Source organism: Clupea harengus, chromosome 8 (genome assembly GCF_900700415.2).
Source record: "Clupea harengus chromosome 8, Ch_v2.0.2, whole genome shotgun sequence".
In the NCBI taxonomy this organism is placed as follows: domain Eukaryota; kingdom Metazoa; phylum Chordata; class Actinopteri; order Clupeiformes; family Clupeidae; genus Clupea; species Clupea harengus.
In genome coordinates this window covers 18,821,404-18,848,490 of record NC_045159.1, presented here as the reverse complement: position 1 = coordinate 18,848,490, position 27,087 = coordinate 18,821,404, and the positions used below count along the sequence as shown (strand labels likewise).

Here is a 27,087-nt window from a genome sequence, read left to right as displayed (position 1 = left end):
AGCGGATCCCGTGGAGATCCGGCCCGCTTGACAAATGCTGCGGTCCGCTGGTGTTTGTGTTTCCACCCAGAACATGCAGATAAGGCATGAAACCTCTCGGCCATTCTTTCAGCGCTCATTAGCGTGGCGCTCCATCATTAGTTAACCTCCGGAGAGTTGGAGTAACCACAGTGGTCTGCGGACGCGTCATTAGGGAGACAGGCGCAGCGTGGATTAAAAGCCACACCAGTGACCGCCGGCAGCCATTAGCCAAACGCCACTGAGTTATTGTGTTAAATGAGAACATCACCTCTGTAGATTGAGAAAAAAAAGAGAGAGAAAAAAAACACTAACTGGGACTAAATAATTTTTAAGAATAATAGAACTGATTTGGTACCATTATTATAACAAAACAAGACAGTAAACAACTTGGGGTAAGCAAAACAGTAATATGGAAAATGGAGATTTAATTCACAGATGGGGAGCCAGACTGGAGATCATGCCACTCTTGGCAGTGTAGCTGCAGATGGGGATGGCCCTCGGATGGAGGCTGTCTGTGGGACACAGTAACTCCTGGGGCTCCTGAGACAGGCCTGTCTGTGGGACACAGTAACTCCTCTACCTGGGGCTCCTGAGACAGGCCTGTCTGTGGCACACAGTAACTCCTCTACCTGAGGGCTCCTGAGACAGGCCTGAAAGTGAGGGATTCCCTCACAGAGCCACAGGGCGGTTCCACCCAGCTGTGCTGCTCACAGGGCGGTTCCACCCAGCTGTTCTGCTCCTGTTCCTACCTCCTCTCTGCTCCCGGGCAGCGTTGGCATCACAACCAACCCGAAGAACAAGAAGTGCCGTGTGCTCTCCTATGTCGACTGGTAGAGTAAGGCGCTAACAACACCACGAAAACACATATCTGTGCAATGCTGTGAAAACTGTCAGGAACACTACATGATGTAATATAGAGAACACCCTCCACTAGGTTCTCATGGCAACATCCAGTGCACACCTTCCTCCAGAGCACACAACTCCCTCAGACCTGCGGATAAGTCATGGATGAGGGCGAGGACACTATTAATATGAAAACACACGCGCACACACACACACACACACACACACACACACACACACACACACAAACAAAGACTATAGAGTGTGTTTTGTGGGTCCTACTGCACTCGTGTACTTTAAATTAAATGCAGTGCAGAACAGTACCATACAGAGAGCTGAGATGGAGGCACGTGGAGGGCAGTGCTCTTAGAGAAGACATAAATGGGTGTTCTGTTCATATGCCAAAGAAATGAAGAAAAATAGTAAAAAATAGATATCAGCTTCCCATACATCCTGTCTATAAATGAAATACATGGTGCAGACACACATGGTGAAGACATAGCGAGTTGTTGTAGCCTGTGAGGAAAAAGTTGTCTTCTTTCCATTCGTTGGTGAAGTATTGATGGGAAAGTTCTCCCTAAACTGGGAGCTGTCAGCGATCGATTGGTGTCTGATCCAGCCAGGAAGATCTCCAGTCTGAATGCTGAGGGTCAGGCAGTCAGTGGGAGAATGAAGGAGAGCATCCTCTGCTCCACTCCACGCATCCACCAACACTGGCCTGGATTCAGCCCAGACTGACTTTTCATATAAAACTAGCGTGCTAATTAGCTAAACTAGCTTACAGCCATACCACACTGAGCACATCCGATCTCGGAAGCTAAGCAGTGCTAGGCCTGGTTAGTACTTGGATGGGAGACCAACTGGGAATACCAGGTGCTGTAAACTGAAGCTGGGTGGGCCAATCCCTCGCTTAGAGGATTTACTGGATTACAGAAACAATGAGAACAAGTGGATACCAAATCCAGTGGAAACTCACTATCGGCGGCCTATGCTCCACTATAGAGTGAGAAGGCAAACAACTGCAACAATTAGCTAAACTAGTGAGCTAACTAGCTAAAAGCCATCAGATTCACTTGGCAAACACCAACAACTGCATAAGAGGCACTAAGAAGAGTCAGCTAGCTTACTTACTGATGTAGTTTGGCAATGCATTTTGTAATAGTTTCTCTTTCATTTTCATGGGATTTCGGACCCAGATCTCAAAATTACTGAAGGGATAACCTGAGTGGCCTAAATGTGTTTATCTTCACATGATTGAACAACACAGAAATACATTTTTTTGGATGTTAAAACAAGATACCTACAAAAACATACTTCAGAAAATAGACAAAAAAAGCTGTCTAATGTGCTTTTTTCTTCCAGCGTAGACTGCTACCGGGATGCAGTCCAGAGATGTCCAGTAACCGGCTGTGTGTTAAACAAAGAACTGTAAACACTGTCTCAACCCTCCAAGAAAAAGAGGAAACATGTTCTGTTTGGCCTTGTAGATGAGCAGTATTGTTTCATCTGGTCTGTGCTTCATAAAAGGAACTGTGTGGACAGCTCAGTGCAAAGGTTCACCGCAGCTTCACTGTGAGAGAATCAGTCAATTTGTCAATGTTTTATTAGCATTAGGAGACTAACACAAATCTGTGTATATGTGAATCATTTATAGTACGTGCCTCTTCTATATTACATTATTTAGAAGCCGCTTCAGAAATATACATTTTAAGATCAGAGCAGACAAAGGCAAGACTTAAGACAAACCTTTTTGCCTCCTGTTTTGGTGGAGAGAGAGAGGTTAGAGTGGTAACTGCAGAGGAGAGAGAGAGGTTATAGTGGTAACTGTAGAGGAGAGAGAGAGGTTATAGTGGTAACTGCAGAGGAGAGAGAGATGTTAGAGTAGTAACTGCAGAGGAGAGAGAGAGAGAGAGAGGTTATAGTGGTAACTGTAGAGGAGAGAGAGATGTTAGAGTGGTAACTGCAGAGGAGAGAGAGAGAGAGAGGTTAGAGTGGTAACTGCAGAGGAGAGAGAGATGTTAGAGTGGTAACTGCAGAGGAGAGAGAGAGAGATGTTATAGTGGTAACTGTGGAGGAGAGAGAGATATAATGATGGTAATTGCAAAGGAGAGAGAGAGGTTATAGTGGTAACTGCAGAGGAGAGAGAGAGAGATGTTAGAGTAGTAACTGCGGAGGAGAGAGAGAGAGAGGTTAGAGTGGTAACTGCGGAGGAGAGAGAGAGAGAGAGGTTAGAGTGGTAACTGCAGAGGAGAGAGAGAGAGAGGTTAGAGTAGTAACTGCAGAGGAGAGAGAGAGAAAGGTTAGAGTGGTAACTGCAGAGGAGAGAGAGAGGTTATAGTGGTAACTGCAGAGGAGAGAGAGATGTTAGAGTGGTAACTGCAGAGGAGAGAGAGATGTTATAGTGGTAACTGCAGAGGAGAGAGAGAGAGAGAGATGTTAGAGTGGTAACTGCAGAGGAGAGAGAGATGTTATAGTGGTAACTGCAGAGGAGAGAGAGAGAGAGGTTATGGTGGTAACTGCGGAGGAGAAAGAGATGTTAGAGTGGTAACTGCAGAGGAGAGAGAGAGAGATGTTATAGTGGTAACTGTGGAGGAGAGAGAGATATAATGATGGTAATTGCAAAGGAGAGAGAGAGGTTATAGTGGTAACTGCAGAGAGAGAGAGGTTAGAGTGGTAACTGCAGAGGAGAGAGAGAGTTTATAGTGGTAACTGCGGAGGAGAGAGAGAGATGTTATAGTGGTAACTGCAGAGGAGAGAGAGAGAGAGGTTATAGTGGTAACTGCAGAGGAGAGAGAGAGAGAGTTTATAGTGGTAACTGCGGAGGAGAGAGAGAGAGGTTAGAGTGGCAACTGCGGAGGAGAGAGAGAGAGGTTAGAGTGGTAACTGCGGAGGAGGGATTTCAGATTATTGGAGCAAGAGAAATAAACACCACTGCATCTGCAGCATTTCTCAGCCATTGGGGAACAGAAGGGCTGTGATCTGCAGATCTACGCATACCTCTGGAGTCAGAGAGGAGCAGTGGGGAGGCAGAGGGAGGAGCGGAGAGGCAAAGGGAGGAGAGGAGAGGTGAGAAGTGGTGTGTTACCGTTTGATGGCCAAAGGGAAAGGGAGAGTCAGAGGGGAGATCCAGATGATTTTATGCATGGCAGGCGACAAACACACAAACACACAGACACGGTCCCCCTGCGGAGATCCTCACCCTTGGACTCAGTCTGTCTGTCTCTGCATTGTTTATCTCTTCAGCTGGCTGGCTGCATCCTCCTCTAACAGACACGTAATCATGCACACACACCGGGAGATAAGCACACACACACACACACACACACACACACACACACACACACAGACACACACACACACACACACACACACACACACACACACACACCGGGAGATAAACACACACACACACACACACACACACACACAGACAGACACACACACCGGGAGATAAACACACACACACACACACACACACACACACACACACACACACACACAGATGCACTTACATCCACATGCATATATACTGTAGACACACTCACATTTACACTGTATGCAAAAGCTCACACAGTCACATTTGCATACACACTGAATGACGTGAACACACACACACAAACACACATACACACACACACTCTCATACATATATCCACATTCACACACACACAACACAAATGCTCCTCCTGACAGCGTGCATAAAGGCTGAATGAAAGGCGTGTAGAAGGCCTGAAATGCACCCTCCTACACACGTCCTGTCCCATTCAGCTCATCCACAGCATGCTTTCAGATGAAGAGAAAGCACAGCTTTTTATACACATCCCAGCTCCATTCTTCCAATCAGGCACATGACAACAGCGCGGAGGTGCCTGCAGGCTGTCAATGGCTTTACACAAATTCTGTTGAGGGCTTCATATTTCTAATTGTTTTATGAAAGGAGCTGAAAACGCCCTGATATATGGTGGAGTTTGCTATAGAAATCTATTTGAATTGTGATTTAGTCTTTGGGGGATACAGAGGTTGTTTTTTCTGGGTTGTGGCATTTTTGCCACAGGTGATTGGATCAATATGGATTTATAATTATTGCTGTGATAAACAAGCCAGGTCTTTAGAGGAGTTTGCCGAAACAAATGACCCCGACGATTTCGGTGGAAGAGTGAGCGATGATTCACAATGACAAGGCATGAATTATTGAGGCCGTGAAGCACAACACTCGAAGCGATGTTTCACTCCGCACACGGAGAGCAGCTCAGGCAAACACACACACAGAGACAAAAGCGAGCGTTTCATCAGCCCTGCCCACAGTGGCGCGCCTGCCTGGCGATCACTGAGAGCGCGTGGAGTTGAAAGGAGATAAGCAGGCGCTAAAATCTATCAACATAAACACAATGGGTTTTTTAAGCACGTCGCTGAGCCTCCACAAGGGTGAACCTGTGAAAGTCGAGCGGCTTTCAGCGCTGCGGTTTGTCCTCCGAGAGAGGCTGGAACAGAACGTCCCATCAATACTCTGTACTGATGCCTGCAGAGATGCCATCAGAGCAGTATGAAACATTGACGGGGCCACAAATGTGTGCTCAGCATCTGAGCAGACTTGATTTATTCTGACTAGATTACTCCCTATGAAAATCATGTGGGTCACTGTGGTGTCAAAACCTGTGCAAAGCATGATCTGCAGTCAGAAGAATGCAGGCTTTTTTATTGTTTGACTGAAACCATAATCAGGTGGTTCTATCAGCTACACTGCACTCTAGGTGCTTGGCCATGGACCTGCTAGTGCAGTGTCTGACTAGAACTATGCTGAAATGGACCTGATTGTGCAGTGTCTGACTAGAACTATGCTGAAATGGACCTGATTGTGCAGTGTCTGACTAGAACTATGGACTTGCTTGTGCAGTGTCTGACTAGAACTATGGACTTGCTTGTGCAGTGTCTGACTAGAACTATGCTGAAATGGTTCAGCTCCCTTATTGGAACACTGGATAGCACTGGAAAAAGAATGAGTTACCATAATTCCATGTGGTGCAACTGATAAAAGGTTTTCAAGATTTCAAGATTCAAGAGTAAAAAAATGATATCTCTGAAAGAACCTTTTATTCAATGGTTATAACGTAGGTAAACATCAAAAATGATATCATTTTAGAAAATGTCATGTTTACCAGGTAAAAACTATGATATATAATATTCACATATTTGGAGTGGAAGTAAATCAACATATGAAAGTACTTTAGAAAGCACTATATCAGGCAGAAGCCATTTAAAGGAAAGTACTGTGAAAAGCACTACATCAGGCAGAAGCCATTTAAAGGATATGCATATGTTTTTTTCCCTTTCCCCCACAGCGTGTTTAACAGTCTGGCGTATTCCCTTGGAGTAATTTCTCACATAGCTGCCTTCAAGACAATGATGAGCTCTGACCTCCTGCGACCTGTTTAATCTGCTGTGCACTGTAGCACTGCTTCCAGGCGAGCAGATGGTGTTGAACACTGCCTGACAGTGCCTTTAACCTGCGGTGGCGCCAGCCTCCCCAGCCGACACACGGGAGGTGAGGAGGCAGGGAGAGCAGTGTGAGGCAGCAGCCAGGGGGGGTTATGGGGTAAAGGGGGGGGGGGTGTCTCAACAGAAGCACACAGCACCTGAGATGATGAAAGGAGGCCATTTGAACGCCCTTCTCTTACCACAGGTGGCTCTGAGGCACAGGGAGAGAGTGGAGGGGGGGGAGCAGCTGGAGGAGGAGGAGGAGGAGGAGCTCTGAGTTCATGCTGAGGTAAAGGGATCGCATCACACATCACAGTCACAGACAGCACAGTCACACACATCACAGTCACACACAGCACAGTCACACGCATCACAGTCACACGCATCACAGTCACACACAGACAGCACAGTCACACATCACAGTCACACGCAGCACAGTCACAGACATCACAGTCACACACAGCACAGTCACACACATCACAGTCACAGACAGGATAGTCACACACAGCACAGTCACACACATCACAGTCACACACAGCACAGTCACACATCACAGTCACACGCAGCACAGTCACAGACATCACAGTCACACACAGCACAGTCACACACATCACAGTCACACAGCGCAGTCACACACATCACAGTCACACATCACAGTCACATGCATCACAGTCACACACACATTTTCCTCATGTTTCCCACATCTATAAGTGATACTGTGTGTAAGTATGTGTAATTTTGTAATTATGTATTTTATGCGTAAAGGATAATGGCCTTCAAGGTGTTCCATTAAATGAATATACTGGACGAGGCGATGGCAAAGACCACTTGGCAAAAGTTTATTTTGTCCATTCATTATCTAGCCTGACTATGCACTTACTGTAGAGTATTGGTATGGAGTACTTCTAGTCACCGGGGTCTAAGTGACTACATGTGAGTGTCTTTATGTGTGAGTATGCTGTGAGATAGTGGAGTGAATGTATTCATAAAGTCCCTCACGTGGCCTTGACTCTGACCACACATGGGGCCCTAATTCATTGATGAGCAACGAGCAAAGCAACAAGCAACGAGCAAAGCAACAAGCAACGAGCAAAGCAACAAGGAAAGCAACAAGCAACACGCAACAATCAAAGCAACAAGGGAAGTCCGTCTCGCAAGAACTAAAGCTATGTGGGAGCATTGCGCTGACCCACCCGAGTTTACTCTTAGGATTTTACTCATGGTATTAAATCAGCTAAATGATTTAGCCAAGGTATTAAATGACTTTATGCGAAGCAGACCTTGCTCTTTGCCTTTCTCTTTGGCAGTTGACCGTCAATGAAATTAGGGACTATAGACTCAGTTTCAGCAGCATTCACTGAGACGTGAGCCTCCCTGACACGGATTTGAGCTAACAGAGAGAAAGACTCTTTATTACTCAACCTTAGTGCCGAGCACACCGTGGCAGCGTCTAACCGCAGCATCACTTTCATGAGTGTGTAGCCAGAGAGCGCTTAAACAGCAGGCTTTATTCAGGTGTGACGCTAGGCTAACCAAAGAAGTGAAGGAAGAATACTGAGGAGAAAGTGAAAGCCACACTCTAAACACACACACACACACACAGACAGACACACACACCCACACACCACAGGAGCAGATAGGAAACATGCAGGGAGAAGATAATCTGTGGGTGACCTGTAGGTGTTTCAGTATCTGAACACTCAACTAAACTTTTTTGAGTGGGCAACTAAGGGACATTCCTAAGACTGGGACCCAGACTGTACCAATATAACAAGTTGAAGTTTCCAGGTTATACTGTTAAAAAAACAAGGCTACTCTACCATGAAAGTGTTAGAATATAATGTTAAAATGTGTTGTGCAAAAATCGTATTAAAGACTGAAAATAAATGTGCCAATATAAGGCATTTCAAGAGCTAAACAGAACGCCGATGCCCCTGTAATGCCACCTGCTGTTTTGGTACCTAGACATTTGAACTCGTACAAGAGGAATAAGTGTCAAGTCACATGATCCAGATATGACATGGTTGCAGTGCACTTGTTGGGGGGGATTTTCATTGAAAGGTGTTTTGTAAAGCATTGCATGCACATCTGCAAGTTGTGGGGCATATATATATATAAAACACATTCCGTTAACAAGTTGTGGGGGTATTGGTTACACATTCAGTTTGTGACAATGGCAACACCATGACAAATCTAAAAAAAAAAAAAAATCCTCATAGGTAATTTTCTGGCTTCACAATAGCCTCGAGTTGATAAATTAGTCAAGTTTATTTGAAACCAACAGTAAGCTTGTTTGGCTAACAAAGGTGAAAATTGAGAATTGTTTTGTTGAACTCAAGTAAAGGCACCAGAACCATTTCAAGCCAGTTTTGGATGATTCTGGTACTAATCTTCTCTTCAAATAAACTGACAAGGCAATGACCAGCTGCTTAAACAATTGTATTTATTGCCACAAAGTTGCATATTGAGGGTTGCTTCCACATCCTGGTGACCACACGGTTCCTGGTATAAAAGAAAAACACAAATTCAGAAAACTGAGAAACTTATAATTGCTCTTGGTCTGGAGACATTTATTAAAAGGAAATGTAGCCAGCATGTCATGTGGGACTAACGGGCGTGTCCCCTTCTGTGAGAACACCCGAGTCCAAGATTTGGTCTTGGCCTTCGGTTGGTCGAGATCAGAGGGATAAAGGAACTTGACAAAAAAAGGTTTGAGGGGTTCATTGTAGTTAGAAATCTCCTGCAGACTACATTTCTGTGAGGGCAGACGGTTGGCAGTTCTGATGGAGTGGTCGTTGGAGCAGCAGTGGATGCTGGAGCCTTAGCTGGCATGGGTGGTGGGAAAAGGTACTGGTGGTAAAACTGGTCAGTGTCCATTAACTGCTGCTGGACTTGATTGGATGGCTTGATCGTCGTTGAAGCCACTTCAGTTGCTGCTGCTGCTGCTTACAGGCAGTGGATGAAGTTGCTTCTGTGGTAGTTGGAGCTTCAGTAGTTTGGTAGGGAACCTTCAGTGGCATGAAAGGGTTAGCGTATCCTGGGTACATGAAGTCAGAGTGCATCAACTGTTGCTGCTGCTGATCTTGTGGATGAAGCTTACAGGCAGTGGATGAAGTTGCTTCTGTAGTAGCGGGAGCTGCAGTAGTTTGAGGGGGAGCCTTTACTGGCATGAAAGGGTTTCTGTATCCTGGGTACATGAGGTAAGAGTGCATCAATTCTTGCTGCTGCTGCTGCTGCTGCTTCAACTGTTGCTGCTGCTGCTGCTGCTGCTGCTGCTGCATCAACTGTTGCTGCTGCTGCATCAACTGTTGCTGCTGCTGTTGATCTTGTGGGGGAAGCTTAGAGGCAGTGGATGAAGTTGCTTCTGTAGTTGGAGCTTCAGTAGTTTGGTAGGGAGCCATCACTGGCATGAAAGGGTTAGAGTATCCTGGGTACACGAAGTCAGAGTGCATCAACTGTTGCTGCTGATCTTGTGGGGGAAGCTTAGAGGCAGTGGATGAAGTTGCTTCTGTGGTAGTGGGAGCTGCAGTAGTTTGAGGGGGAGCCTTTACTGGCATGAAAGGGTTTCTGTATCCTGGGTACATGAGGTAAGAGTGCATCAATTCTTGCTGCTGCTGCTGCTTCAACTGTTGCTGCTGCTGCTGCTGCTGCATCAACTGTTGCTGCATCAACTGTTGCTGCTGCTGCTGCATCAACTGTTGCTGCTGCTGTTGATCTTGTGGGGGAAGCTTAGAGGCAGTGGATGAAGTTGCTTCTGTAGTTGGAGCTGCAGTAGTTTGAGGGGGAGCCTTTACTGGCATGAAAGGGTTTCTGTATCCGGGGTACATGAAGTAAGAGTGCATCAATTCTTGCTGCTGCTGCTGCTGCTTCAACTGTTGCTGCTGCTGCTGCTGCTGCTGCTGCTGCTGCTGCTGCATCAACTGTTGCTGCTGCTGCATCAACTGTTGCTGCTGCTGTTGATCTTGTGGGGGAAGCTTAGAGGCAGTGGATGAAGTTGCTTCTGTAGTTGGAGCTTCAGTAGTTTGGTAGGGAGCCATCACTGGCATGAAAGGGTTAGAGTATCCTGGGTACACGAAGTCAGAGTGCATCAACTGTTGCTGCTGATCTTGTGGGGGAAGCTTAGAGGCAGTGGATGAAGTTGCTTCTGTGGTAGTGGGAGCTGCAGTAGTTTGAGGGGGAGCCTTTACTGGCATGAAAGGGTTTCTGTATCCGGGGTACATGAAGTAAGAGTGCATCAATTCTTGCTGCTGCTGCTGCTGCTTCAACTGTTGCTGCTGCTGCTGCTGCTGCATCAACTGTTGCTGCTGCTGCTGCTGCTGCATCAACTGTTGCTTCTGCTGCATCAACTGTTGCTGCTGCTGTTGATCTTGTGGGGGAAGGTTAGAGGCAGTGGATGAAGTTGCTTCTGTAGTAGTTGGAGCTTCAGTAGTTTGGTAGGGAGCCTTCACTGGCATGAAAGGGTTAGAGTATCCTGGGTACACGAAGTCAGAGTGCATCAACTGTTGCTGCTGATCTTGTGGGGGAAGCTTAGAGGCAGTGGATGAAGTTGCTTCTGTGGTAGTTGGAGCTTCAGTAGTGGGAGCTGCAGTAGTTTGAGGGGGAGCCTTTACTGGCATGAAAGGGTTTCTGTATCCTGGGTACATGAGGTAAGAGTGCATCAATTCTTGCTGCTGCTGCTGCTGCTGCTGCTGCTGCTTCAACTGTTGCTGCTGCTGCTGCATCAACTGTTGCTGCTGCTGCTGCATCAACTGTTGCTGCTGCTGCTGCATCAACTGTTGCTGCTGCTGCTGCTGATCTTGTGGGGGAAGCTTAGAGGCAGTGGATCCTGGGTTTTGCATCCTGGGTTGTATCCCAGTAGATGGAGCTTCAGTAGTGGGAGCTGATGGATGGATAAGTGGTCGATCCATAGGAGATTGAGAGGCTTGGGTTGACACAGGGCAAGAAAGGGTTACTGGATTGCCTTGCCATAACATCTGGAGCAAATGGTTGCCACCCTGGAGGGAAAATAAATAAATACCATTAAAAAAATAAGTCATGCCCAGTTTTTAAAACAACTACACACAACAACGAAGTCCTACATGAGTTGGAATGCTAAAGATTAACTTCAGGGTCTTTTTGGCATCATCTCCTGGACCAATTCTGGTTCAGAAGCCATGTACACCCAGTGGGCATGTACATGCACACAACAGGCTATATGTAAGGCACCGAGTGTGATGGTTGGCTGATCTCGCCCTCATATATACCACCCCTTTGTTTCCATTTCAAGTAGCTTGCATGTTGTTGGGGTTTGGTTATTACATTTAAGAATTTTGTAAGCTACATTTTTAGTATGTGTGATATTTCATAATTTAATATTTAGGGCACCCCAATGGTCAGCAGCAGATCCAACAACAAGCTTACATGGAATATTATTATTATTAGGGCTGAACGATTAATTGCATTTGCGATTTAATCGCGATATGATAGAACGCGATTTTCTAACCGCAACGTTCGCGATTAAAAAACGTGGTCTAAAAAAAAAAATATATATATATATTTTTTTGATGGTACATTTTGCACACAGTGTTTAAAAAGTGCATGCCTAGTGTTTATATTTAAAATGACTTTTTTAAATTACTTAAATGCACAGTGGCAAAGCCACCGATTTGTTGTTCTTGTTTCTGTAATGAGCAGTTAAATAAAAATGTAAAATGTGGGAAATAATATTTTACACTAAATGTATCTAATATTGTGTTGGTCATATTTAAATCATTCATTACGTTTTGTTGGGAAAAAAAGAGGATAAAAAAAAATCGCATATTAAATCGCAATATTTTGGTAAAAAAATCGCAATTAGATTATTTTCCCAAATCGTTCAGCCCTAATTATTATTGTTTTTTAAACTTCCATAGCTGGTAGAAAAAAAAATGCAAATGCATTATGGGTGCCATGAAGGCATTTACTCAAACACCTTTTGTATTTAAGTCACTTTCTAGTGACTCCTATAATTAAAAATGACAACACCTACCTGATTTATAACATCACAACCATCATAAGTGATGAGAAACACAAAGCCCAGTACGGTCCTGTACACAGAGTAGCCACAGTCCTCCGGCAGCTGGTTTAGCTTGAGCGGTGTTCCTCCTGCTGACAAAAAGACACCAAGTCCTCAGGTTCTCTCCCAGAGTTTACAATGACCCAACCCCACACACAAGGAAGGAACAGAAATGGTTAGACTGCTGAATCTGGCAAGCCTTTGCATTAGTGTAGTCAGTGAGTAGCTGATAACAGCAAGGCCCTGGTGAGTTGTTGAAAATATATTTCAGCACCAAAAACGAGCAGTCGGCTGAAGCCCAATATTTTAAAACTGTCCAATATAAGCCCTTTACCTCTGTCTAGCTGAAGTGAAGAGGATCCTGGGCCTTGTGCCAAGAACTTCATGAGGTCCTTAGTACATAACACAGTTGGTCGCATACTAGCCCAGGCTGCCTTAGAAGAACTGGAGTCATCAATGACATCTTGTCCACCAACCAGCTCAGCAGCGTCGGCTTGAATGTTAAAGCCATCCTCATTTTTCACTGGGCCAAAATCAGAAATATCTCTGCCGAACATAATGGTACCCACTCGAACATCATCGTTTTTTTCCTCTCCGTGTCTCTCTTGTCTTTGCGTGATTTCGAGGCTTACACAGCCTATTTGGCTGAAACAAAGAACGCCAAGACAGAAAAGTAAAACCACATCCTGGTTTGGTTTAAGCCTCATTTTAGAATTTTCATAAACAGGGAGCTGCCCAAACGCTTGTCTCGCGGTCCTTTCGGTTGGGTATAAATAGAAAGCGAGTTATTCCCAATTAACATAAATTGATGTCAGACCAACAATATCGCTTAACTCCTTGTCAGTTTATCAGACGCAGCTGGTCTTACTTACATAAATACTCACCAATTTCATTGAGTTAACAGCTGAACAGGTCAAATTAGACGCCAGCCCAATGATAACTCAGTCACATCAACTATTCAATCAGTTTCACTGGATAATCTCAGGCGCTAAACGAGGCCTGTGTCATCAATAGACTTAACATGAATGGGCATAGTTGTAGTAATGTCCCCATAAAGTAGGCTACGAACTGTGTGTGCTTATCTAAATCGTTCGGAAGTCCGTAGAGAACATGAGTCACACAGACACAGACGGACGGACAGACGCCACACACAGATCTATAGCAGGCGGCAAGTGGTTCTGGGACAGAGGTGGCCCAGTGCTGGCGCAGATCCAGACATCACAGGTTTGCAGTATCTACACGACATGTCAGTGGGTTCTGATCCAGACATCACAGGTCTGCAGTATCTACCCCAGTGGTGGAATGTAACGAAGTATTTTTACTTCGTTACTGTACTTCAGTACATTTTTACGTATCTGTACTTTACTTAAGTAAAAATAATAGTGCATACTTTTTACTTTTACTCCATTACATTTTTTAGCTATTATCTATACTTTTACTCCGCTACATTTCTACAATATGTGTTGTTACTCGTTACATTTTATGAACACAGTTTCGCCAAAATGTTGCCTACACAAAACTATGGATTGCGTTGCTGTTTTGGAAGTTTAAACCAATCAGGTGGCTCTATCCTATGATAGTGTGCGCGTTTGGCAGCAGCACTAGTGGTAGCTTTGCATGTTATACCTGAACATTCAACAGACAGCCTGACTACTGCCTATTCAACATGGATCCAGAGTCGGCCTGAACTGAGCCCTCTGATATGAGCCACCCTTGGCCCTATTTAAAAGATAAGTTCGAGTTCAAAGGCCCCAAGAATGACTCCTGGAGGTTTCAATGCGGTTCCTGTCTCCCTCAAAAAAAGGAGTTGCTAGCCTTCAATAATTCGCCCTCAAATTTAAAGTAGCATATCGAGGTAAGCAGAGTGATTGCTATACTAAGTTAATGTCCCTGACTTTTGAATATTGATATATGTATTTAATTCGTTTACTGACATGATATTATAATGTTATCTAGCGAAATGCATGTTGACATACAGCAATAGTATCAATAAACATGATTGTATCTTCATTATATATTTAACGTAGTGGTAAGATAAAGCTGGTAGGTTAGCTATGTCAAGCTAGCGTGCCTTGTTCTGTACAGTCTTACAATTACATTTGTTTTTCATGTTCCCCATTTTTTACACGTTTACAATTAAATAAAAGATTTAAAGATATCACATGGTGTCTTTATTGGTTTGGCTCATGGTATTACCTTTGCAAATAATCCCTGGTAGATAACTTGTCATCCGCAGAATTGTAAGATATAGTAGTGTGAACAGTATTACAGATGGTAGGCACAATAAGTACACCAACCTTTCCAATTAACAAATGTTGTTGCTTATAATTATTACTAGAAGTCACATCTGTAGAGGCATTTATTACCAGTAGCTATTTCTTTATCAAAATGGCACAGCCTAGACATTGAGAGACAAGCCATTGCGTGAGTACTTTTACTTTTAATACTTAAAGTAAATGTAAAAGTAAGTACTTTTTACTTAAGTAGGATTGTTGATGTAGTACTTTTACTTTTATTTTCCTGGGTACTTTTACTTAAGTACTAAACTTCAGTACTTCCTCCACCACTGATCTACACTACATGTCAGTGGGTTCTGATCCAGACATCACAGGTCTGCAGTATCTACACGACATGTCAGTGGGTTCGGGAATGGGCCCAGCTCACGCCTGGCGCTGATCCAGAGGTCACATGTCACATATCACAGAGGGGAGCTGACTTTGGGACAGGGACACCCTAGATATGGCGCTAATTCACATACCATACCTCTCTGGTAGATGAGAACTAAATCTAGGATGGTTCTGGCCATTATTATCTGTGTAAATGTCTTTCTGTGATGTGTCTGGTAAACTTCCCGTAAATGTGAGTCACTCCACTTCCCTATGAGAGGAACTCTTGCACTCTTCGTCGTCGTTTCATTTGTACATCTTGCCCCATCCCCCTCCTCTTCATCTTCCTCATCATCCTCACCCTCATTCCCATCCTGCCCCAGAGGCTTCTCAGACCTCTACTTCCCCCCATGACCTCGGTGGTATGTCAGACATCGGATCACTTTGGACCCAAACCAATTGGATCCGGCCAGCTGCTATCGGACCTACTGCCTACTGCAGAACCCAGTGACTCAGACTCCAGCTGTGACACTCTCACTGTGTGTGTGTGTGTGTGTGTGTGTGTATGTTTGGGTGTGTGTATGTGTGTACAAGCATATGTGTGTGTGTGCACGAGCGTGTGTGTGTGTGCCTGTAGTGTGATGACCCTTACCGCCGACCTGTCCTTCCCTGTAATCTCTCTCTCTCTCTCTCTCTCTCTCTCTCTCTCTCTCTCTCTCTCTCTCTCTCTCTCTCTCTCTCTCTCTCTCTCTCTCTCTCTCTCATTCTCTGTAGTTGTCTGTCTCTCTTTTTCCATTTCTATTACAGCAATGCTGCCTGCCCACTAACCTTTATGTCTGTCTTGACCTTGCTCTGTTTTCTATATGGAAGTACATGAAGACTTGTCTCTCTCTCTCTCTCTCTCTCTCTCTCTCTCTCTCTCGTTGGCATGACCATAACATTCTACAGTATAACCAAAGCTGGGTTGGGGGTGTACACTGTATACACAAGATACATCAAAAGGTTAAGGGAGAAGTGGAAACAATAATAATAATAATAATAATAAAAATAATAATCATTATCATCAAGGGAGTAAGACAAACAACAAACATGAACATATGTGAATTGAATTTATGGGCTGTCCCTCTGTGTATGGCAAGAAGTCATTGTGCGAGGCATTCCTCATTTTCTCCAATGAGGTATGAAAGCCTCTCCCAACTGCTCGCCAGCAGGAACTCGTGTAAGACTTCAATCTTTTAAAAATAGTTTTGCCTAATGTCGTCATATTTTGTGCACTGTGTCAGGAAGTGCAGCGCTGTCTCTATGGTTACTTGTTCACAGTGGGGGCACAGTTTGGGGGCAAAGTCCTGTATGCTCTTTCTCTCAAATCATTCACTGCAAGATTGAACATTCCATTTGAGTTGATTTTTAAGCCTTAATATCTGTAGTTATTTGTGTGTTCAATTGAGTGTGTCCCTATTGTGTTTCTCTCTTTTGTTCTCTCTCTCTCCCTCTTTCTCTTTCTCTCTCTCTCTCTCTCTTCCATAGCCCCACAGAAGCCTGGTACCTTTACCCAGATGGCTGCAGGCTCCACAGCAGATCCAGTCTGGTGGTTGAATCTATTGCATCTGTGCCACACAGATCAGTGTCTGAGTAAGACTCTTTTTCCCCCCCTTGTCAACGCACAGCCTTATACACTGCATCACTCCCCACAGCACACCCTGGGACAGTCCAGAGATTTGGGGCAGATCCGCCAACGACTCTACCACTGGTCAGAGCCTGGTCTCTCCTCGACTCAGTTCCTGTTACCAGTCCCTGCTTTGCATTGTCATAGCTGATTCTGAATCTGTTGGGATGGTTCTAATTGTATCTGACCCATGTAAGGGCCACGGCCTAAACCAGCTGTTGTGCAGTATAGGCTACATTAGTGCTTAATTAGTTCTTTAATTAGTGATAAGATGCGTGGTTAACAGCTTGCCATGTTGCCTTTTCCTCTTTAGCACGGTTGAGTGAGCCGGAGGATAAACCACACTCGACTTACTGTAACTGAGGAACTGGATCTGGCAGCCATTACTCTCCACGTTCTGCCTCAAGACTCTCCATTTTGTTGTGTTCAGGGGAGGCGTGCACATTCACCGTGACCTTCCAGTCCATCTCATTTTATTAGCACATGACCTTGGTGAGCCTGAACGCCCGCCACCTCCTCCTATCATTGTCAATCATTGGATGGAGTTTTCGTCATCTCCGAGAGACAGGACACACTATGCAGAATGAATATGCACTGGGTGTTATCTCCTCGCAGTATTAGATCAGGCTGAGGAGGGAGAAAGGGTGGGGTGGGGGGGGGGTCTCACTATTGTCATGTAAATTATCCTTCAAGGCACTCTGCTGTCTGCCGGATGGCATCTTGTTATTATGAGCTATAAGGAACAGCTTGTTCTAGGACAAGGAGAGAGAGAGAGAGAGAGAGAGAAAGAGAGGGAGAAAGAGAAAGAGATGCTCATCTGTATGAAATGTGTTCATATGTCAGGCCTCTTCCTAGGACTTTTGGCCGCCCTGCTGGCCATTCTGTGCATGACATTACCTTGTGGTCCGTTTTAGTTTTGCTTTACCATGTGCTTTTTGCTTGTTTTTGTGGATCATGTGCTTTTGTTTGTGTTTTGTTATTCCATGTGCTCCTGACCCCACCCTTTACCTGCTGTGTTCTACTCCCTGCCATTTCCTGCATTCACAGGGTCACGTTCTATCTTTATTTACCCCCTTCTCTGTTTGTCCCAGATTGTCCCAGCCTTTTGATTGTGTCCATCTAGCCGTTTGTCCTGTTTTGTGTTCTGTATCATGCCTTTTTCTGGTTTGGGGATTTTGCCTGCTGTTTTGGGTTGTTTGTCTGCCTGTGTTCCTGTTTCTCAGTTTGAGCTTTGCCTGCTCCTGGACTACTCTTTGTGACTGCGATCTTGATTGTCCAGCTTTTGTTGGGCAGCCATCTTGAGCCCTGTTTGTTTTTCCTGTGAGACTGGAGAATCTTGTGTTGAGATGAGTCATTCTCTCTCTTTCTCTCATTATGACATCACATCTCACGTGTCCATCTGTATGACATGTCTCAAATGGAGAAGAACAGTTCAGCCTTTAAAGTGGTTGGAGAGGAAATGTTTAGTAGAACACAGTTGATGGAAGAACACCTCAGAGCACAGAGAGGTTGTGGATGTCGCAGAGTTGCATCTATGATTCAGCTGTGTTTCTAAAGAAAGGAAAGGCTCAAGAATAATAATGATAATAAAGCTCTCCTTTACGTGTGAAATAATGTGCTATCTTTTAGAAGTGCTTTGCTGAGGAGGATTACAGAAGATGTCTGTAATGTGACTGTAACCACAGCTTAAGATAAAACTGTATTGAGTTCTGAGTAAAAGTAATTATCATTAACAAAGAAAGCCACCACAGAAAAGTGACAAAAAGGCATAGAAGTGATAAAGACAATGGAAAGCATTCATCTAATGAAACATAACACATTTCATGAATTCAAAAGGCATCACCGACATCTCGTCTTTTGTCTTTGTTTATTTATTTATTTTCAGGAACAAAGCAAAATGAATTTCCCTGCCAGGGTATTGAGCCTTCCAACCCACACTGCTCAGAGACCAGTCTGAGTCTGAGTCTGACTTACATCATGAATAATACATTTATTTCATAACATTTATAAAATCCAAAACAATTACAGCCAGTGCTGTGACTGGTATTTAATAGTCCTGTTTCCAGACAGAACACACATCAGAAATCAGAGAGTTTTGTGAGAGTTTACTGAAGACCATGTCATTCACTGTCATTAGGAAACAACCCTGTCAAGAATTGAATGGAAAGAGTATGTGATACTAAAATATTTTATCTGATTTCTCAGTTTGTTTGGTAACATTTATTTTGAAGTGCTGACAGGACTCCAAATTTGACCTCATGCTGACATGTAAGTTCTGTGAGGCAAATTAATGCGGCTCTGCAAGCAACACTAATTGGGGGAATATCCCATTTCAAAGTGATCTAATTTTCTTCACTATCTCCAGAAGGTTTATCCAGCCATGTGTCATGAGTAGATATTTACTCCAGGCAGAGTGTAGATATTTACTCCAGGCAGAGTGTAGATATTTACTCAGGGCAGAGTGTACATATTTACTCCAGGCAGAGTGTACATATTTACTCCAGAGAGAGTGTACATATTTACTCCAGAGAGAGTGTAGATATTTACTCCAGAGAGAGTGTAGATATTTACTCCAGAGAGAGTGTATATATTTACTCCAGAGAGAGTGTAGATATTTACTCTGGGCAGAGTGTGTTGAAGCCACCTGAACACACGCAGGGTGACAAAGAGGAAGAGTCGACCCCTGGAAACGGCATCAGTCCATGACAGGGTGAAAACATTTGCATTCACACACATACGCACACACACAACACACACACACACACACACATCTCCAGATGATTCACCCGAGTTCAAGACTAAGTACACACAAACAGCTGAAGATCAGCAAGAAGTCAGGCAGAGAACCCAGAACCAGGAGAACGGCTCAGAGAGACCCTTAGCCAGTCCAACCATGTTGTCCTGTCAGAGTGTAAGGAACTGCTTTTCAGACCAGTGGCAGAACAGGGAGTGGGTGAAGGTTTTCTGCATGTTCGTCTGTTTGCGTTTTGCAAAAATATAGTATTTTATTAAAGAGCCCAATTTGGGTAAACCTAATTAATCTGACTCCTCTCAATTTAGGAACCCAGGCTTCGCCTCACGCTCTTTTCCAGCAATGCTATTCCCCGTGAGATTTAGGATGTTTTTTTTTTCTGGATGCAGTTGAAACACCAATGACAAACACCTCCCTTACTCTTTCATTAACTGGTTTCTTCTATGAAAAGTGTGGAATCGTACTCGCTTGTCTTTGTACTGATAGGGATCACACAATGAGAATGTGTGTATGGAGCACTTAGTTATTTATGAATGGAGGGGTCTGTTATCTCCCGAGTGGGGTAACCTGCAGCCTACAGGGATCAGAATTGCCATGTTTCTGAGATCGTTATTAAAGCTAATCTATTCAGCAGCAGGACTGTAACCACTGTACCTCTCACACTGACACCAAATGAAACCAAACATGACAAAGAATTCATCTTGCTATGCCATACAACATATCCTTACTCTCCATGTTCACCCTTGTGGAAACGCACAGGCAGAGAAACAGAGACAGAGGGTATGGATAAACGTGTCAGGAGGGGAGTGAGAAAAGTCAACCTAGTGGAACAATGCAACCCTGGAATGTTGTTGAAGACATGCTCCGTCCACAACTTATCCACACTTAACAACTGACCCACACCTACAGAGTAATCGAAACTAGAAGTCCATCTGTGTTGTAAGATCAAAGGTTATCAGCCCAAACCTTATAGCCTTACAAGAGCACACACACACGTATGTTGTATACGGACGTGCCTTCTCACAATGTGCTTGTATCCATGATTAGTGCTGTGGTGCATTTGAATGCAGCAGCCACATAGCAGTAGCATAGCAGCCTGTCCCGGGACAGATCTGGCTCTGATTGGCCCTAATCCACAGCAGACCCTGCTATCATCCAATGAGACGTGCCATCCCAGCTGGCACTGGAACAGATCTGGCTCTGATTGGCCCTAATCCACAGCAGACCCTGCTATCATCCAATGAGACGTGCCATCCCAGCTGGCACTGGAACAGATCTGGCTCTGATTGGCCCTAATCCACAGCAGACCCTGCTATCATCCAATGAGACGTGCCATCCCAGCTGGCACTGGAACAGATCTGGCTCTGATTGGCCCTAATCCACAGCAGACCCTGCTATCATCCAATGAGACGTGCCATCCCAGCTGGCACTGGAACAGATTTGGCGGAAATCGAATGGCTCAGCGCCAGATCGGGGCCAGATCAGAGTCAGCTGCTCTTTGGGCCGGGCTCGAACAAATAACTTTGGACTGAGTTCAGAGTAGACTTACTTTAACATCCTATCTCATACAGTTTTTAGGTCTGCGCACACCTTGCCTTGACCTTTTCACTCGAAAATATATTATGCATTAAATAAGAGCCTTTGGAGTTTTTTTCCTTCTATTTCCCGTGAGCTAGATGAAGCAAAATGGGCAATAGGCACAGCACCACATGTACGGTACATGCAGTGGTTTTAGACAGAGCACTTAAGCGAGTGCCTTTAAAAGTGCAGAGCTTTGATGGGAACGGATGGGTGTCATCATCATTATCACCTCAGGTCAACATCTCTGCAGTGTTTTCCATTTCTCCTCAGACACACATTACAGTTCATCCCGTCTCTTTTCCCTTCTCATTCAAAACCTTTTATGAGGTCAGAGATCTCAGGGGGGAAGAAAAAAAAAAACACGAGTCCCCGAGTAGGTGTTCAGAGTGGAACAGAACGTGAGACGGTTCTGGTTCCGATATGGGCCAGTGCCGTTTCAGAACCGCCTGCTGTCTCTATGTACCTGCAGTCCACCCCTGCCAGGCGCGTAACGGGGGAAGGTGAGGGAGTGAGATAGAAATGGATGTTCATCATTTTATATTAATAGGAGACAAAGCAGGGCCCTTTGATCAAAGCACGAAGGTCAAACGGAACAGCTGTTCCAGGGCGGGGATGGAGGACGGAGCCGGGGGAAGCGGGCTCCTGCCAGGGGAAAGCTGCTCAGACGTATGCTGCCTAAGACAGACCCAGCGGAGACGCCGCGCGTGGGCGACCTCCTCCTCCTCCTCCTCCTCTTCTGCCGCGGTTCATGTCTCCCTGTAATACCCACTGATTCTCAAACGCTTTGAAATGCATCCGTCCTTGAAATGCTTTGAAACACACCGTCTAGTGCACAGGCGAGTGTGTGTGTGTGTGTGTGTGTGTGTGTGTGTGTGTGTGTGTGTGTGTGTGTGTGTGTGTGTGTGTGTGTGTGTGTGTGTGTGCTTCCTTTTACAATGACTGAAGGACTCCTTCATCCAAAAAAATATGGTTGTCTTAAATGCTCCGATAAAATATAACACCCACTCTGTCTGTACAGTACACTGCTCCAAAACCTAAGAATTGTTTTTTGTCCATAATTTATGGTGAGAGATTGTTTACGATAAACTGTTTACAGATAAAAGCCCTTTCTCTAAATTAGTTTGCCGCTACACATAGCAGGTAGCCCAGTTCTGATCCAGCACAGATTAGGGCCAAATATGTCCCAGTACGATGCTATCTCAGATCTTAACTTTAAAACAAAAAAGTTTGAGTGTTTTTCTTGTGTGTTCAGTTCCATACTACATCTGGCTGTGTGTTACAGCTTTTCACAATTGTTAGCACACGTTTCTCAAAACAATAACAGCTTTCTCAAAACTGCACACACAAAACTGAAAACCTCACACACAAAATGCTAAATCTGACTCTTTGCCATCAAATCTCTTAACTGTTCACAAAATGGAACTCGTGTTTTCATTTGGTACACACAGCCATATTTTCAAATGACACACACATACCATTAATTGAGTACACACAACTAAGCATGTGCTGCACACTACCAAGCATTTACAGCACACTGAAGTGCAAAATTGAAAACACAATCATCGAAATGGAATACACCATATGAATGACAATGACTCTGGAGAATGAGCCATTTTCACCCTCTGCATTCATAACTTTGAGAGTGTGTAGGCTAGTGGGCTGCCCAATAGGAAATGACAGTTTATCACAATTGTTAACACACGTTTTTCAAAACAATAACGGCTTTCTCAAAACTGCACACACATAACTGAAAACCTCACACACAAAATGCTAAACCTGACACTCCCTTTGTAAGATGACTCTTTGCCAACAGATCTCTTAACTGTTCACAAAATGGAACTCGTGTTTTCATTTGGTACACACAGCCATATTTTCAAATGACACACACATACAATCATTGAGTACACACAACTAAGCATTTGCTGCACACTACCAAGCATTTACAGCACACTGAAGTGCAAAATTGAAAACACAATCATCGAAATGGAACACACCATATGAATGACAATGACTCTGGAGAATGAGTCATTTCTCCTTTTGTAAAATGTCTCAGTGTAGGCCTACTTTTTTCATAGTCAAACATAAAACAGTACACAAATATGCAGCAAAAAAAGTTTGATTTTCGGTACACACAGAGAACAGTACAGTACTGTAAACCGTGTGATACCGTTGTTCTCACAAACCATATTTACAATTTCAGTCTCCTGTTCGGCGGTGAAAGTGTGTGTTCTTCCTCCACGGTGTGGTTCTCTTTCAGTCCTGCAAAATACAAATACTGTGAGCACACTGTATTCTATTGATATGCAGTATTACAGTACACAAGGCAAATAGATTTCGTACCTGTTCTCCATCCTGAAGGTTCTAATGATGGCAGCAACTGTGCAGCGGCTGAGATTTGGTGACCATGGTTGTCAAACCATGGTTGAGCACATGGTCTACCACAGCGGCCATTCTCCTTCTTCTTTCTCATCCTCCTCCTCCTTCTTCTCCTTGTCCTTCTCATCCTGTTCCTCCTCCTTGTCCTCCTCCTCCTCCCCCTTGTCCCCATCCTTCTTGTCCTCCTCTTCCTCCTCCTCTCACTCTTACCCCTCTCTTTCTCTGGTTGTTGATCTCTTCAAAGTTCTCCATTGTTTACCAAACAAAACAGAGGCTCAAGGCACTTTTATGCTGCAGTCCTCATTGCAAATTGCTCAACCGACCTGAATGTTTAGAGATTTGACTATTTGTGTGTTGTAGGTTGATGCTTTGAAATTTAGTGTGTGTGCAACAACTGAACATTGTGTGTAGTGTTTTGACAACAAGGTGATGTGTAATTGACATCAGAGTGTAAAGAAGGAAAGTCAGAGTCTAATGCAGATAAGGGAGTGTGAAGTAGTGCCAAATTGGGTCGAGCGATTGGTACATTGAAGGTTGTGCAAATTGTGCCACCAAATCGCTTTTTGTGTGTTACAGTTTTTCTTGATTGCTTACACACATTTAGCGAATCATGGGTCAACTTAATCTAATGCTCACACCTTCTTTGCACAGCAAGAGTCTTCTCTGGCGAATGGGTTAACTATTTCTCATTGCTTTCACACAAATTTCTTTGAGTTTTAACACACTTTTCAAAACAGTTACAGTTTTTCTCGATTGCTTTGGCACATTTTTCCATTCACTGTTTACTTTTTCAAAACAGCTCACACACAGCCCTTAACAGAAGATGAAATAACCAAAACACTATTTGATGTTTGCAGAATGACACCACCTTCTCAAAACGTATCACACACCCATCAAAACCAAACATTTCCATCAAAACCTACAATTTGTGCTCAATTGAAAATGTAGGTTTTCTCATTTATTTAACAATGGATAACAAAATTCAAACTACAGCTATCAATATCAACCTCTGAAACCATCACTTCAACTTTTGTGCAACACCCTCACAGTATTGACTATTTTACCACTGACAACATACTACAATTTGGGTTTTGTACTGAGCACTCTAACTTAGGGAATATACTGACAGAAAGTATTTGAAATCTGAAAATTTGTATGCAGTAAAATATTGTAGTTCTGTTTTTGGATTGCTAAATACGGTAAAATATATTCTAAACAAGGACCTGTCAACACCATTGATTTACATTTGTTCTACTGTGTACAAAATGGCAAAGGTTCTGCTGTTTTGAAAAAGTAAACAGTGAATGGAAAAATGTGCCAAAGCAATCGAGAAAAACTGTAACAACTGAGAAAAAGTGTAATGTTGTGCTCAATTGGAGGGCTTTCAGACCTGAAGACTTGTACAATAGAGAGGTACACTTGTCTGTTGTAATTTACAGTCACCTCTTATGGTCCGAGGGTAATTTGTATAATTGCTGCAGCCTACAAAAGTATAGCTTGTGGCTTTTGTCCACCATGAAAGCAATTACAGAAAAGAGTCCCACAATGGTTCTTCATGAGGCCTTTTGAATTCACTGTCTAGTGGTTGCGTATGCCTTGTCGGTAGAGAATGGGGGGTAACCAGAGTAATGGTGGTTAAACAGGAAGTAAAGAAGTAATTCTGGTCTCTGATTGAGTAAGACCTGTGGCCTGACCGGAACGGAAAACACTTTAAGTTTGCTTGGCTAATATCAGGACCTTAATTTCAGTGATGCAGAACCATAAAGCAATCATCTTTTGCAGGGCCTTCTTTTGCCTTTTTGGTTCATGGTACCGGTAGGGGTCAAACACCAGTGTGTGTCTCAGGAATGACAGACATTCAAAGCAAATAAGGTGTAATGAGGTGAACAGCTGTCAATCTCTCTTTCTCTCTCTCTCTCTCCCTCTCTCTCTCTTTATCTCTCTATTTCTCTCTCTCTCTCTCTCTCTCTCAGAAAGACCAGTAAATAATCCAAATCAATTTTGTAAAATGTCTCAGTGTAGGCCTACTTTTTTCATAGTCAAACATAAAACAGCACACAAATATGCAGCAAAAAAAGTTTTATTTCGGTACACACAGAGAACAGTACAGTACTGTAAACCGGCCTGCTCAACGGCCTGAATACGGTCAAATGTAGAGAGGCTGACGGTCTGGACATTCCTGAATGTAGCATGGTCAGCCAGGATCCTAGTTTGTATTTGTCGGAGTGTGATAGCGTTGTTCTCACAAACCATATTTACAATTTCAGTCTCCTGTTCGGCTGTGAAAGTGTGTGTTCTTCCTCCACTGTGTGGGTCTCTTTCAGTCCTGCATAATACAAATACTGTGAGCACACTGTATTCTATTGATATGCAGTATTACAGTACACAAGATTTCGTACCTGTTCTCCATCCTGAAGGTTCTAATGATGGCAGCAACTGTGAAGCGGCTGATATTTGGTTGGACCCTCTGGCCAGCCTCCCTCATGCTCAAACCATGGATGAGCACATGGTCTACCACAGTGGCCCGAATCTCATTAGAGATGACCATTCTCCTTTTTCTTTCTCCTCCTCCTCCTCCTTCTTCTCCTTGTCCTTCTCCTCCTTTTCCTCCTCCTCCTTTTCCCCCTCCTAATCTTCCTCCTCCTCTTCCTTCTCTCTGTCCTCCTACTCCTCTACCTCCTACTTGTCCCCCTCCTTCTTGTCCTCCTCTTCCTCATCCTCCTCCTCCTCTCACTCTTGACCCTCTCCTTCTCTGGTTGTCGATCTCTTCAAAGTTCTCCATTGTTCACCAAACAAAACAGAGGCTCAAGGCACTTTTATGCTCCAGTCCTGTTTGCAAATTGCTCAACAGACCTGAATGTTTAGAGATTTGAATATTTGTATGTTGTAGGTTGATGCTTTGAGATTGTACTTGAAAAGTGTGTGCAACAACTGAACATTGTGTGTAGTGTTTTGACAACAAGGTGATGTGTAATTGACATCAGAGTATAAAGAAGGAAAGTCAGAGTCTAATGCAGATAAGGGAGTGTGAATTAGTGCCAAATTGGATCGAGCGATTGGTACATGAAGTTAAGATTGTGCAAATTGTGCCGAATTTTCGTATACCTCTCGATACTGCCTTTGGCTATGTGTTAAGTATACCTCTCGATACTGCCTTTGGCTATGTGTTAAGTATACCTCTCCATACTGTGATTTGGCAGTGTGTTAAGCATACCTATCGATACTGCCTTTGGCTATGTGTTAAGTATACCTCTCCATACTGTGATTTGGCAGTGTGCTCCCCCTGCCCATCTCTTAAGCCTAGTCATTTGGGCAGCACTTTGCCTAGTGGCCCACGCAACATTGATTTTACCTCACGGCCTACAGTGCTGCTGTAACAGCAGTTTACTCATCGCTGCAAATATCAAGCATTCACCGCCGCCGAAAGGTCAACATTTATAGGATGTTTAACATGTCAGCCCGATTAGAGTGACATTTCCCAGGCGGAAATACGGAGTGACTCTGTGAGAACGCTACCTCCCCTGCCTCTCCAGCAGAAAGCCAGTCAGGCCAAACTGTTGCGTGCGTTGCCTCGCTCTCCTGGGGCACCTGAACAATAGGTGGCGTCCAGTGCAGGTGGGGGCTTGGCTGGCGCAGCATTGGTCATTATTTACTGTCTGGTGCCTTCAGATTGAGATCCAGAGGGCATGGGGCCAGAGGAGGCTGTCTGTGTGTGTGTGTGTGTGTGTGTGTG

The 27,087-nt window shown here is 44.2% G+C and overlaps 1 long non-coding RNA gene and 1 pseudogene across 1 annotated transcript; both read left to right on the top strand.

Moving 5' to 3' along the window:
* Nucleotides 1–1,640: 1,640 nt before the first annotated feature.
* Nucleotides 1,641–1,749, top strand: LOC116221615 (annotated as a pseudogene).
* Nucleotides 1,750–13,421: 11,672 nt separating this feature from the next.
* On the top strand, nucleotides 13,422–18,256 carry LOC116221357. The gene is made up of 3 exons (XR_004164077.2): nucleotides 13,422–13,597; nucleotides 16,507–16,611; nucleotides 16,959–18,256. It is a non-coding gene; the product is annotated as an uncharacterized LOC116221357 (long non-coding RNA).
* Nucleotides 18,257–27,087: the final 8,831 nt, after the last annotated feature.